Genomic DNA, 13,721 nt, shown 5'->3' on the forward strand with positions numbered 1-13,721 from the left:
TACACCAGTATAGAAGGTTTCCCTGTAATGGGAGTTCAAAGTTCAAAAGTTGGTTCAATTGGAGCTCAACTTGAAACGGTCATATTTCCTGAACCATAGATGGTATTGATTCACTTTTTTCGGCTCCATGTAGTCGAGGGTCTTGGGAGTATGCATGCAAAGTTTGGGGCCCATGGGACCTAAAACGGGGGAGCAATCGGGTCCCAAACATGTTCAGTTTTCACATAGGAACCAATGCTAAAATTTGATGTCCTGGGGTACCGTTTTTGGGAAGTCGGTACAGGTCGGCCTTAGGTTATTGGGGCTCCAAATTTGCACCATAGGTGCTAAAGAGTCTCCCCTGCAAGTGTGCAAAGTTTTGGCTGGTTTTCACCACGTGGTTCCCCAGAAACAGGAGCTCAATGTCAGTCACTTTGATCACATTTTGCTTCTAGCTGGCCAGAGATCTGTCTGGCATGACCCCCCCACCTCGGCACCCCCCCCTCAGGGGGGGGTGCCGAGGTGGGGGGTCCACCCGCAACTCGATGGTACACCAGTATAGAAGGTTTCCCTGTAATGGGAGTTCAAAGTTCAAAAGTTGGTTCAATTGGAGCTCAACTTGAAACGGTCATATTTCCTGAACCATAGATGGTATTGATTCACTTTTTTCGGCTCCATGTAGTCGAGGGTCTTGGGAGTATGTATGCAAAGTTTGGGGCCCATAGGACCTAAAACGGGGGAGCAATTGGGTCCCAAACATGGCCAGTTTTCACATAGGAACCAATGCTAAAATTTGATGTCCTGGGGTACCGTTTTTGGGAAGTCAGTACAGGTCGGCCTTAGGTTATTGGGGCTCCAAATTTGCACCATAGGTGCTAAAGAGTCTCCCCTGCAAGTGTGCAAAGTTTTGGCTGGTTTTCACCACGTGGTTCCCCAGAAACAGGAGCTCAATGTCAGTCACTTTGATCACATTTTGCTTCTAGCTGGCCAGAGATCTGTCTGGCATGACCCCCCCACCTCGGCACCCCCCCTCAGGGGAAGGGGTGCCGAGGTGGGGGGTCCACCCGCAACTCGATGGTACACCAGTATAGAAGGTTTCCCTGTAATGGGAGTTCAAAGTTCAAAAGTTGGTTCAATTGGAGCGCAACTTGAAATGGTCATATTTCCTGAACCATAGATGGTATTGATTCACTTTTTTCGGCTCCATGTAGTCGAGGGTCTTGGGAGTATGCATGCAAAGTTTGGGGCCCATGGGACCTAAAACGGGGGAGCAATCGGGTCCCAAACATGGTCAGTTTTCACATAGGAACCAATGCTAAAATTTGATGTCCTGGGGTACTGTTTTTGGGAAGTCAGTACAGGTCGGCCTTAGGTTATTGGGGCTCCAAATTTGCACCATAGGTGCTAAAGAGTCTCCCCTGCAAGTGTGCAAAGTTTTGGCTGGTTTTCACCACGTGGTTCCCCAAAAACAGGAGCTCAATGTCAGTCACTTTGATCACATTTTGCTTCTAGCTGGCCAGAGATCTGTCTGGCATGACCCCCCCACCTTGGCACCCCCTCCCCTCAGGGGGGGGTGTCGAGGTGGGGGGTCCACCCGCAACTCGATGGTACACCAGTATAGAAGGTTTCCCTGTAATGGGAGTTCAAAGTTCAAAAGTTGGTTCAATTGGAGCTCAACTTGAAACGGTCATATTTCCTGAACCATAGATGATATTGATTCACTTTTTTCTGCTCCATGTAGTCGAGGGTCTTGGGAGTATGCATGCAAAGTTTGGGGCCCATGGGACCTAAATCGGGGGAGCAATCGGGTCCCAAACATGGTCAGTTTTCACATAGGAACCAATGCTAAAATTTGATGTCCTGGGGTACCGTTTTTGGGAAGTCAGTACAGGTCGGCCTTAGGTTATTGGGGCTCCAAATTTGCACCATAGGTGCTAAAGAGTCTCCCCTGCAAGTGTGCAAAGTTTTGGCTGGTTTTCACCACGTGGTTCCCCAAAAACAGGAGCTCAATGTCAGTCACTTTGATCACATTTTGCTTCTAGCTGGCCAGAGATCTGTCTGGCATGACCCCCCCACCTTGGCACCCCCTCCCCTCAGGGGGGGGTGTCGAGGTGGGGGGTCCACCCGCAACTCGATGGTACACCAGTATAGAAGGTTTCCCTGTAATGGGAGTTCAAAGTTCAAAAGTTGGTTCAATTGGAGCTCAACTTGAAACGGTCATATTTCCTGAACCATAGATGGTATTGATTCACTTTTTTCGGCTCCATGTAGTCGAGGGTCTTGGGAGTATGCATGCAAAGTTTGGGGCCCATAGGACCTAAAACAGGGGAGCAATTGGGTCCCAAACATGGCCAGTTTTCACATAGGAACCAATGCTAAAATTTGATGTCCTGGGGTACCGTTTTTGGGAAGTCAGTACAGGTCGGCCTTAGGTTATTGGGGCTCCAAATTTGCACCATAGGTGCTATAGAGTCTCCCCTGCAAGTGTGCAAAGTTTTGGCTGGTTTTCACCACGTGGTTCCCCAAAAACAGGAGCTCAATGTCAGTCACTTTGATCACATTTTGCTTCTAGCTGGCCAGAGATCTGTCTGGCATGACCCCCCCACCTTGGCACCCCCTCCCCTCAGGGGGGGTGTCGAGGTGGGGGGTCCACCCGCAACTCGATGGTACACCAGTATAGAAGGTTTCCCTGTAATGGGAGTTCAAAGTTCAAAAGTTTGTTCAATTGGAGCTCAACTTGAAACGGTCATATTTCCTGAACCATAGATGGTATTGATTCACTTTTTTCGGCTCCATGTAGTCGAGAGTCTTGGGAGTATGCATGCAAAGTTTGGGGCCCATAGGACCTAAAACGGGGGAGCAATTGGGTCCCAAACATGGCCAGTTTTCACATAGGAAACAATGCTAAAATTTGATGTCCTGGGGTACCGTTTTTGGGAAGTCAGTACAGGTCGACCTTAGGTTATTGGGGCTCCAAATTTGCACCATAGGTGCTAAAGAGTCTCCCCTGCAAGTGTGCAAAGTTTTGGCTGGTTTTCACCACGTGGTTCCCCAGAAACAGGAGCTCAATGTCAGTCACTTTGATCACATTTTGCTTCTAGCTGGCCAGAGATCTGTCTGGCATGACCCTCCCACCTCGGCACCCCCCCCCCCCCTCAGGAGCTCAACTTGAAACGGTCATATTTCCTGAACCATAGATGGTATCGATTCACTTTTTTCGGCTCCGATTCACTTTTTTCGGCTCCATGTAGTCGAGGGTCTTGGGAGTATGCATGCAAAGTTTGGGGCCCATGGGACCTAAAACAGGGGAGCAATCGGGTCCCAAACATGGCTAGTTTTCACATAGGAACCAATGCTAAAATTTGATGTCCTGGGGTACCGTTTTTGGGAAGTCAGTACAGGTCGGCCTTAGGTTATTGGGGCTCCAAATTTGCACCATAGGTGCTAAAGAGTCTCCCCTGCAAGTGTGCAAAGTTTTGGCTGGTTTTCACCACGTGGTTCCCCAGAAACAGGAGCTCAATGTCAGCCACTTTGATCACATTTTGCTTCTAGCTGGCCAGAGATCTGTCTGGCATGACCCCCCCACCTCGGTGCCGAGGTGGGGGGTCCACCCGCAACTCGATGGTACACCAGTATAGAAGGTTTCCCTGTAATGGGAGTTCAAAGTTCAAAAGTTGGTTCAATTGGAGCGCAACTTGAAATGGTCATATTTCCTGAACCATAGATGGTATTGATTCACTTTTTTCGGCTCCATGTAGTCGAGGGTCTTGGGAGTATGCATGCAAAGACTGGGGCCCATGGGACCTAAAACGGGGGAGCAATCGGGTCCCAAACATGGCCAGTTTTCACATAGGAACCAATGCTAAAATTTGATGTCCTTGGGTACCGTTTTTGGGAAGTCAGTACAGGACGGCCTTAGGTTATTGGGGCTCCAAATTTGCACCATAGGTGCTAAAGAGTCTCCCCTGCAAGTGTGCAAAGTTTTGGCTGGTTTTCACCACGTGGTTCCCCAGACACAGGAGCTCAATGTCAGTCACTTTGATCACATTTTGCTTCTAGCTGGCCAGAGATCTGTCTGGCATGACCCCCCCACCTCGGCACCCCCCCCCTCAGGGGGGAGGGTGCCAAGGTGGGGGGTCCACCCGCAACTCGATGGTACACCAGTATAGAAGGTTTCCCTGTAATGGGAGTTCAAAGTTCAAAAGTTGGTTCAATTGGAGCGCAACTTGAAATGGTCATATTTCCTGAACCATAGATGGTATTGATTCACTTTTTTCGGCTCCATGTAGTCGAGGGTCTTGGGAGTATGCATGCAAAGTTTGGGGCCCATGGGACCTAAAACGGGGGAGCAATCGGGTCCCAAACATGGTCAGTTTTCACATAGGAACCAATGCTAAAATTTGATGTCCTGGGGTACTGTTTTTGGGAAGTCAGTACAGGTCGGCCTTAGGTTATTGGGGCTCCAAATTTGCACCATAGGTGCTAAAGAGTCTCCCCTGCAAGTGTGCAAAGTTTTGGCTGGTTTTCACCACGTGGTTCCCCAAAAACAGGAGCTCAATGTCAGTCACTTTGATCACATTTTGCTTCTAGCTGGCCAGAGATCTGTCTGGCATGACCCCCCCACCTTGGCACCCCCTCCCCTCAGGGGGGGGGTGTCGAGGTGGGGGGTCCACCCGCAACTCGATGGTACACCAGTATAGAAGGTTTCCCTGTAATGGGAGTTCAAAGTTCAAAAGTTGGTTCAATTGGAGCTCAACTTGAAACGGTCATATTTCCTGAACCATAGATGATATTGATTCACTTTTTTCTGCTCCATGTAGTCGAGGGTCTTGGGAGTATGCATGCAAAGTTTGGGGCCCATGGGACCTAAATCGGGGGAGCAATCGGGTCCCAAACATGGTCAGTTTTCACATAGGAACCAATGCTAAAATTTGATGTCCTGGGGTACCGTTTTTGGGAAGTCAGTACAGGTCGGCCTTAGGTTATTGGGGCTCCAAATTTGCACCATAGGTGCTAAAGAGTCTCCCCTGCAAGTGTGCAAAGTTTTGGCTGGTTTTCACCACGTGGTTCCCCAAAAACAGGAGCTCAATGTCAGTCACTTTGATCACATTTTGCTTCTAGCTGGCCAGAGATCTGTCTGGCATGACCCCCCCACCTTGGCACCCCCTCCCCTCAGGGGGGGGTGTCGAGGTGGGGGGTCCACCCGCAACTCGATGGTACACCAGTATAGAAGGTTTCCCTGTAATGGGAGTTCAAAGTTCAAAAGTTGGTTCAATTGGAGCTCAACTTGAAACGGTCATATTTCCTGAACCATAGATGGTATTGATTCACTTTTTTCGGCTCCATGTAGTCGAGGGTCTTGGGAGTATGCATGCAAAGTTTGGGGCCCATAGGACCTAAAACAGGGGAGCAATTGGGTCCCAAACATGGCCAGTTTTCACATAGGAACCAATGCTAAAATTTGATGTCCTGGGGTACCGTTTTTGGGAAGTCAGTACAGGTCGGCCTTAGGTTATTGGGGCTCCAAATTTGCACCATAGGTGCTATAGAGTCTCCCCTGCAAGTGTGCAAAGTTTTGGCTGGTTTTCACCACGTGGTTCCCCAAAAACAGGAGCTCAATGTCAGTCACTTTGATCACATTTTGCTTCTAGCTGGCCAGAGATCTGTCTGGCATGACCCCCCCACCTTGGCACCCCCTCCCCTCAGGGGGGGTGTCGAGGTGGGGGGTCCACCCGCAACTCGATGGTACACCAGTATAGAAGGTTTCCCTGTAATGGGAGTTCAAAGTTCAAAAGTTTGTTCAATTGGAGCTCAACTTGAAACGGTCATATTTCCTGAACCATAGATGGTATTGATTCACTTTTTTCGGCTCCATGTAGTCGAGAGTCTTGGGAGTATGCATGCAACGTTTGGGGCCCATAGGACCTAAAACGGGGGAGCAATTGGGTCCCAAACATGGCCAGTTTTCACATAGGAAACAATGCTAAAATTTGATGTCCTGGGGTACCGTTTTTGGGAAGTCAGTACAGGTCGACCTTAGGTTATTGGGGCTCCAAATTTGCACCATAGGTGCTAAAGAGTCTCCCCTGCAAGTGTGCAAAGTTTTGGCTGGTTTTCACCACGTGGTTCCCCAGAAACAGGAGCTCAATGTCAGTCACTTTGATCACATTTTGCTTCTAGCTGGCCAGAGATCTGTCTGGCATGACCCTCCCACCTCGGCACCCCCCCCCCCCCCTCAGGAGCTCAACTTGAAACGGTCATATTTCCTGAACCATAGATGGTATCGATTCACTTTTTTCGGCTCCGATTCACTTTTTTCGGCTCCATGTAGTCGAGGGTCTTGGGAGTATGCATGCAAAGTTTGGGGCCCATGGGACCTAAAACAGGGGAGCAATCGGGTCCCAAACATGGCTAGTTTTCACATAGGAACCAATGCTAAAATTTGATGTCCTGGGGTACCGTTTTTGGGAAGTCAGTACAGGTCGGCCTTAGGTTATTGGGGCTCCAAATTTGCACCATAGGTGCTAAAGAGTCTCCCCTGCAAGTGTGCAAAGTTTTGGCTGGTTTTCACCACGTGGTTCCCCAGAAACAGGAGCTCAATGTCAGCCACTTTGATCACATTTTGCTTCTAGCTGGCCAGAGATCTGTCTGGCATGACCCCCCCACCTCGGTGCCGAGGTGGGGGGTCCACCCGCAACTCGATGGTACACCAGTATAGAAGGTTTCCCTGTAATGGGAGTTCAAAGTTCAAAAGTTGGTTCAATTGGAGCTCAACTTGAAACGGTCATATTTCCTGAACCATAGATGGTATTGATTCACTTTTTTCGGCTCCATGTAGTCGAGGGTCTTGGGAGTATGCATGCAAAGTTTGGGGCCCATGGGACCTAAAACGGGGGAGCAATCGGGTCCCAAACATGGCCAGTTTTCACATAGGAACCAATGCTAAAATTTGATGTCATGGGGTACCGTTTTTGGGAAGTCAGTACAGGTCGGCCTTAGGTTATTGGGGCTCCAAATTTGCACCATAGGTGCTAAAGAGTCTCCCCTGCAAGTGTGCAAAGTTTTGGCTGGTTTTCACCACGTGGTTCCCCAGAAACAGGAGCTCAATGGCAGTCACTTTAAACACATTTTGCTTCTAGCTGGCCAGAGATCTGTCTGGCATGACCCCCCCACCTCGGCACCCCCCCCTCAGGGGGGGGGGTGCCGAGGTGGGGGGTCCACCCGCAACTCGATGGTACACCAGTATAGAAGGTTTCCCTGTAATGGGAGTTCAAAGTTCAAAAGTTGGTTCAATTGGAGCTCAACTTGAAACGGTCAAATTTCCTGAACCATAGATGGTATTGATTCACTTTTTTCGGCTCCATGTAGTCGAGGGTCTTGGGAGTATGCATGCAAAGTTTGGGGCCCATGGGACCTAAAACGGGGGAGCAATCGGGTCCCAAACATGGTCAGTTTTCACATAGGAACCAATGCTAAAATTTGATGTCCTGGGGTACTGTTTTTGGGAAGTCAGTACAGGTCGGCCTTAGGTTATTGGGGCTCCAAATTTGCACCATAGGTGCTAAAGAGTCTCCCCTGCAAGTGTGCAAAGTTTTGGCTGGTTTTCACCACGTGGTTCCCCAAAAACAGGAGCTCAATGTCAGTCACTTTGATCACATTTTGCTTCTAGCTGGCCAGAGATCTGTCTGGCATGACCCCCCCACCTTGGCACCCCCTCCCCTCAGGGGGGGGTGTCGAGGTGGGGGGTCCACCCGCAACTCGATGGTACACCAGTATAGAAGGTTTCCCTGTAATGGGAGTTCAAAGTTCAAAAGTTGGTTCAATTGGAGCTCAACTTGAAACGGTCATATTTCCTGAACCATAGATGATATTGATTCACTTTTTTCTGCTCCATGTAGTCGAGGGTCTTGGGAGTATGCATGCAAAGTTTGGGGCCCATGGGACCTAAATCGGGGGAGCAATCGGGTCCCAAACATGGTCAGTTTTCACATAGGAACCAATGCTAAAATTTGATGTCCTGGGGTACCGTTTTTGGGAAGTCAGTACAGGTCGGCCTTAGGTTATTGGGGCTCCAAATTTGCACCATAGGTGCTAAAGAGTCTCCCCTGCAAGTGTGCAAAGTTTTGGCTGGTTTTCACCACGTGGTTCCCCAAAAACAGGAGCTCAATGTCAGTCACTTTGATCACATTTTGCTTCTAGCTGGCCAGAGATCTGTCTGGCATGACCCCCCCACCTTGGCACCCCCTCCCCTCAGGGGGGGGTGTCGAGGTGGGGGGTCCACCCGCAACTCGATGGTACACCAGTATAGAAGGTTTCCCTGTAATGGGAGTTCAAAGTTCAAAAGTTGGTTCAATTGGAGCTCAACTTGAAACGGTCATATTTCCTGAACCATAGATGGTATTGATTCACTTTTTTCGGCTCCATGTAGTCGAGGGTCTTGGGAGTATGCATGCAAAGTTTGGGGCCCATAGGACCTAAAACAGGGGAGCAATTGGGTCCCAAACATGGCCAGTTTTCACATAGGAACCAATGCTAAAATTTGATGTCCTGGGGTACCGTTTTTGGGAAGTCAGTACAGGTCGGCCTTAGGTTATTGGGGCTCCAAATTTGCACCATAGGTGCTATAGAGTCTCCCCTGCAAGTGTGCAAAGTTTTGGCTGGTTTTCACCACGTGGTTCCCCAAAAACAGGAGCTCAATGTCAGTCACTTTGATCACATTTTGCTTCTAGCTGGCCAGAGATCTGTCTGGCATGACCCCCCCACCTTGGCACCCCCTCCCCTCAGGGGGGGTGTCGAGGTGGGGGGTCCACCCGCAACTCGATGGTACACCAGTATAGAAGGTTTCCCTGTAATGGGAGTTCAAAGTTCAAAAGTTTGTTCAATTGGAGCTCAACTTGAAACGGTCATATTTCCTGAACCATAGATGGTATTGATTCACTTTTTTCGGCTCCATGTAGTCGAGAGTCTTGGGAGTATGCATGCAACGTTTGGGGCCCATAGGACCTAAAACGGGGGAGCAATTGGGTCCCAAACATGGCCAGTTTTCACATAGGAAACAATGCTAAAATTTGATGTCCTGGGGTACCGTTTTTGGGAAGTCAGTACAGGTCGACCTTAGGTTATTGGGGCTCCAAATTTGCACCATAGGTGCTAAAGAGTCTCCCCTGCAAGTGTGCAAAGTTTTGGCTGGTTTTCACCACGTGGTTCCCCAGAAACAGGAGCTCAATGTCAGTCACTTTGATCACATTTTGCTTCTAGCTGGCCAGAGATCTGTCTGGCATGACCCTCCCACCTCGGCACCCCCCCCCCCCCCTCAGGAGCTCAACTTGAAACGGTCATATTTCCTGAACCATAGATGGTATCGATTCACTTTTTTCGGCTCCGATTCACTTTTTTCGGCTCCATGTAGTCGAGGGTCTTGGGAGTATGCATGCAAAGTTTGGGGCCCATGGGACCTAAAACAGGGGAGCAATCGGGTCCCAAACATGGCTAGTTTTCACATAGGAACCAATGCTAAAATTTGATGTCCTGGGGTACCGTTTTTGGGAAGTCAGTACAGGTCGGCCTTAGGTTATTGGGGCTCCAAATTTGCACCATAGGTGCTAAAGAGTCTCCCCTGCAAGTGTGCAAAGTTTTGGCTGGTTTTCACCACGTGGTTCCCCAGAAACAGGAGCTCAATGTCAGTCACTTTGATCACATTTTGCTTCTAGCTGGCCAGAGATCTGTCTGGCATGACCCCCCCACCTCGGTGCCGAGGTGGGGGGTCCACCCGCAACTCGATGGTACACCAGTATAGAAGGTTTCCCTGTAATGGGAGTTCAAAGTTCAAAAGTTGGTTCAATTGGAGCTCAACTTGAAACGGTCATATTTCCTGAACCATAGATGGTATTGATTCACTTTTTTCGGCTCCATGTAGTCGAGGGTCTTGGGAGTATGCATGCAAAGTTTGGGGCCCATGGGACCTAAAACGGGGGAGCAATCGGGTCCCAAACATGGCCAGTTTTCACATAGGAACCAATGCTAAAATTTGATGTCATGGGGTACCGTTTTTGGGAAGTCAGTACAGGTCGGCCTTAGGTTATTGGGGCTCCAAATTTGCACCATAGGTGCTAAAGAGTCTCCCCTGCAAGTGTGCAAAGTTTTGGCTGGTTTTCACCACGTGGTTCCCCAGAAACAGGAGCTCAATGGCAGTCACTTTAAACACATTTTGCTTCTAGCTGGCCAGAGATCTGTCTGGCATGACCCCCCCACCTCGGCACCCCCCCCTCAGGGGGGGGGGTGCCGAGGTGGGGGGTCCACCCGCAACTCGATGGTACACCAGTATAGAAGGTTTCCCTGTAATGGGAGTTCAAAGTTCAAAAGTTGGTTCAATTGGAGCTCAACTTGAAACGGTCAAATTTCCTGAACCATAGATGGTATTGATTCACTTTTTTCGGCTCCATGTAGTCGAGGGTCTTGGGAGTATGCATGCAAAGTTTGGGGCCCATGGGACCTAAAACGGGGGAGCAATCGGGTCCCAAACATGGCCAGTTTTCACATAGGAACCAATGCTAAAATTTGATGTCATGGGGTACCGTTTTTGGGAAGTCAGTACAGGTCGGCCTTAGGTTATTGGGGCTCCAAATTTGCACCATAGGTGCTAAAGAGTCTCCCCTGCAAGTGTGCAAAGTTTTGGCTGGTTTTCACCACGTGGTTCCCCAGAAACAGGAGCTCAATGGCAGTCACTTTAAACACATTTTGCTTCTAGCTGGCCAGAGATCTGTCTGGCATGACCCCCCCACCTCGGCACCCCCCCCTCAGGGGGGGGGTGCCGAGGTGGGGGGTCCACCCGCAACTCGATGGTACACCAGTATAGAAGGTTTCCCTGTAATGGGAGTTCAAAGTTCAAAAGTTGGTTCAATTGGAGCTCAACTTGAAACGGTCAAATTTCCTGAACCATAGATGGTATTGATTCACTTTTTTCGGCTCCATGTAGTCGAGGGTCTTGGGAGTATGCATGCAAAGTTTGGGGCCCATGGGACCTAAAACGGGGGAGCAATCGGGTCCCAAACATGGCCAGTTTTCACATAGGAACCAATGCTAAAATTTGATGTCCTGGGGTACCGTTTTTGGGAAGTCAGTACAGGTCGGCCTTAGGTTATTGGGGCTCCAAATTTGCACCATAGGTGCTAAAGAGTCTCCCCTGCAAGTGTGCAAAGTTTTGGCTGGTTTTCACCACGTGGTTCCCCAGAAACAGGAGCTCAATGTCAGTCACTTTGATCACATTTTGCTTCTAGCTGGCCAGAGATCTGTCTGGCATGACCCCCCCACCTCGGCACCCCCCCTCAGGGGGGGGGGTGCCGAGGTGGGGGGTCCACCCGCAACTCGATGGTACACCAGTATAGAAGGTTTCCCTGTAATGGGGGTTCAAAGTTCAATTGGAGCTCAACTTGAAACGGTCATATTTCCTGAACCATAGATGGTATTGATTCACTTTTTTCGGCTCCGATTCACTTTTTTGGCTCCATGTAGTCGAGGGTCTTGGGAGTATGCATGCAAAGTTTGGTGCCCATGGGACCTAAAACGGGGGAGCAATCGGGTCCCAAACATGGCCAGTTTTCACATAGGAACCAATGCTAAAATTTGATGTCACGGGGTACCGTTTTTGGGAAGTCAGTACAGGTCGGCCTTAGGTTATTGGGGCTCCAAATTTGCACCATAGGTGCTAAAGAGTCTCCCCTGCAAGTGTGCAAAGTTTTGGCTGGTTTTCACCACGTGGTTCCCCAGAAACAGGAGCTCAATGTCAGTCACTTTAAACACATTTTGCTTCTAGCTGGTCAGAGATCTGTCTGGCATGACCCCCCCACCTCGGCACCCCCCCCTCAGGTGGGGGGACCTAAAACGGGGGAGCAATCGGGTCCCAAACATGGCCAGTTTTCACATAGGAACCAATGCTAAAATTTGATGTCATGGGGTACCGAAGTCAGTACAGGTCGGCCTTAGGTTATTGGGGCTCCAAATTTGCACCATAGGTGCTAAAGAGTCTCCCCTGCAAGTGTGCAAAGTTTTGGCTGGTTTTCACCACGTGGTTCCCCAGAAACAGGAGCTCAATGTCAGTCACTTTGATCACATTTTGCTTCTAGCTGGCCAGAGATCTGTCTGGCATGACCCCCCCACCTCGGCACCCCCCCCTCAGGGGGGGGGGTGCCGAGGTGGGGGGTCCACCCGCAACTCGATGGTACACCAGTATAGAAGGTTTCCCTGTAATGGGAGTTCAAAGTTCAAAAGTTGGTTCAATTGGAGCTCAACTTGAAACGGTCATATTTCCTGAACCATAGATGGTATCGATTCACTTTTTTCGGCTCCGATTCACTTTTTTGGCTCCATGTAGTCGAGGGTCTTGGGAGTATGCATGCAAAGTTTGGGGCCCATGGGACCTAAAACGGGGGAGCAATCGGGTCCCAAACATGGCCAGTTTTCACATAGGAACCAATGCTAAAATTTGATGTCATGGGGTACCGTTTTTGGGAAGTCAGTACAGGTCGGCCTTAGGTTATTGGGGCTCCAAATTTGCACCATAGGTGCTAAAGAGTCTCCCCTGCAAGTGTGCAAAGTTTTGGCTGGTTTTCACCACGTGGTTCCCCAGAAACAGGAGCTCAATGTCAGTCACTTTAAACACATTTTGCTTCTAGCTGGTCAGAGATCTGTCTGGCATGACCCCCCCACCTCGGCACCCCCCCCTCAGGGGGGGGTGCCGAGGTGGGGGGTCCACCCGCAACTCGATGGTACACCAGTATAGAAGGTTTCCCTGTAATGGGATTTCAAAGTTCAAAAGTTGGTTCAATTGGAGCTCAACTTGAAACGGTCATATTTCCTGAACCATAGATGGTATTGATTCACTTTTTTCGGCTCCATGTAGTCGAGGGTCTTGGGAGTATGCATGCAAATTTTGCGGCCCATGGGACCTAAAACGGGGGAGCAATCGGGTCCCAAACATGGCCAGTTTTCACATAGGAACCAATGCTAAAATTTGATGTCCTGGGGTACCGTTTTTGGGAAGTCAGTACAGGTCGGCCTTAGGTTATTGGGGCTCCAAATTTGCACCATAGGTGCTAAAGAGTCTCCCCTGCAAGTGTGCAAAGTTTTGGCTGGTTTTCACCACGTGGTTCCCCAGAAACAGAAGCTCAATGTCAGTCACTTTGATCACATTTAGCTTCTAGCTGGCCAGATATCTGTCTGGCATGACCCCCCACCTCGGCACCCCCCCCCCCTGAAGGGGTCCACCCGCAACTCGATGGTACACCAGTATAGAAGGTTTCCCTGTAATGGGAGTTCAAAGTTCAAAAGTTGGTTCAATTGGAGCTCAACTTGAAACGGTCATATTTCCTGAACCATAGATGGTATTGATTCACTTTTTTCGGCTCCATGTAGTCGAGGGTCTTGGGAGTATGCATGCAAAGTTTGGGGCCCATGGGACCTAAAACGGGGGAGCAATCGGGTCCCAAACATGTTCAGTTTTCACATAGGAACCAATGCTAAAATTTGATGTCCTGGGGTACCGTTTTTGGGAAGTCGGTACAGGTCGGCCTTAGGTTATTGGGGCTCCAAATTTGCACCATAGGTGCTAAAGAGTCTCCCCTGCAAGTGTGCAAAGTTTTGGCTGGTTTTCACCACGTGGTTCCCCAGAAACAGGAGCTCAATGTCAGTCACTTTGATCACATTTTGCTTCTAGCTGGCCAGAGATCTGTCTGGCATGACCCCCC

This window comes from Lithobates pipiens, unplaced genomic scaffold (assembly GCF_037356315.1).
Source record: "Lithobates pipiens isolate NorthernLeopardFrog02 unplaced genomic scaffold, aLitPip1_a1.2 Scaffold_25, whole genome shotgun sequence".
Classification (NCBI taxonomy): domain Eukaryota; kingdom Metazoa; phylum Chordata; class Amphibia; order Anura; family Ranidae; genus Lithobates; species Lithobates pipiens.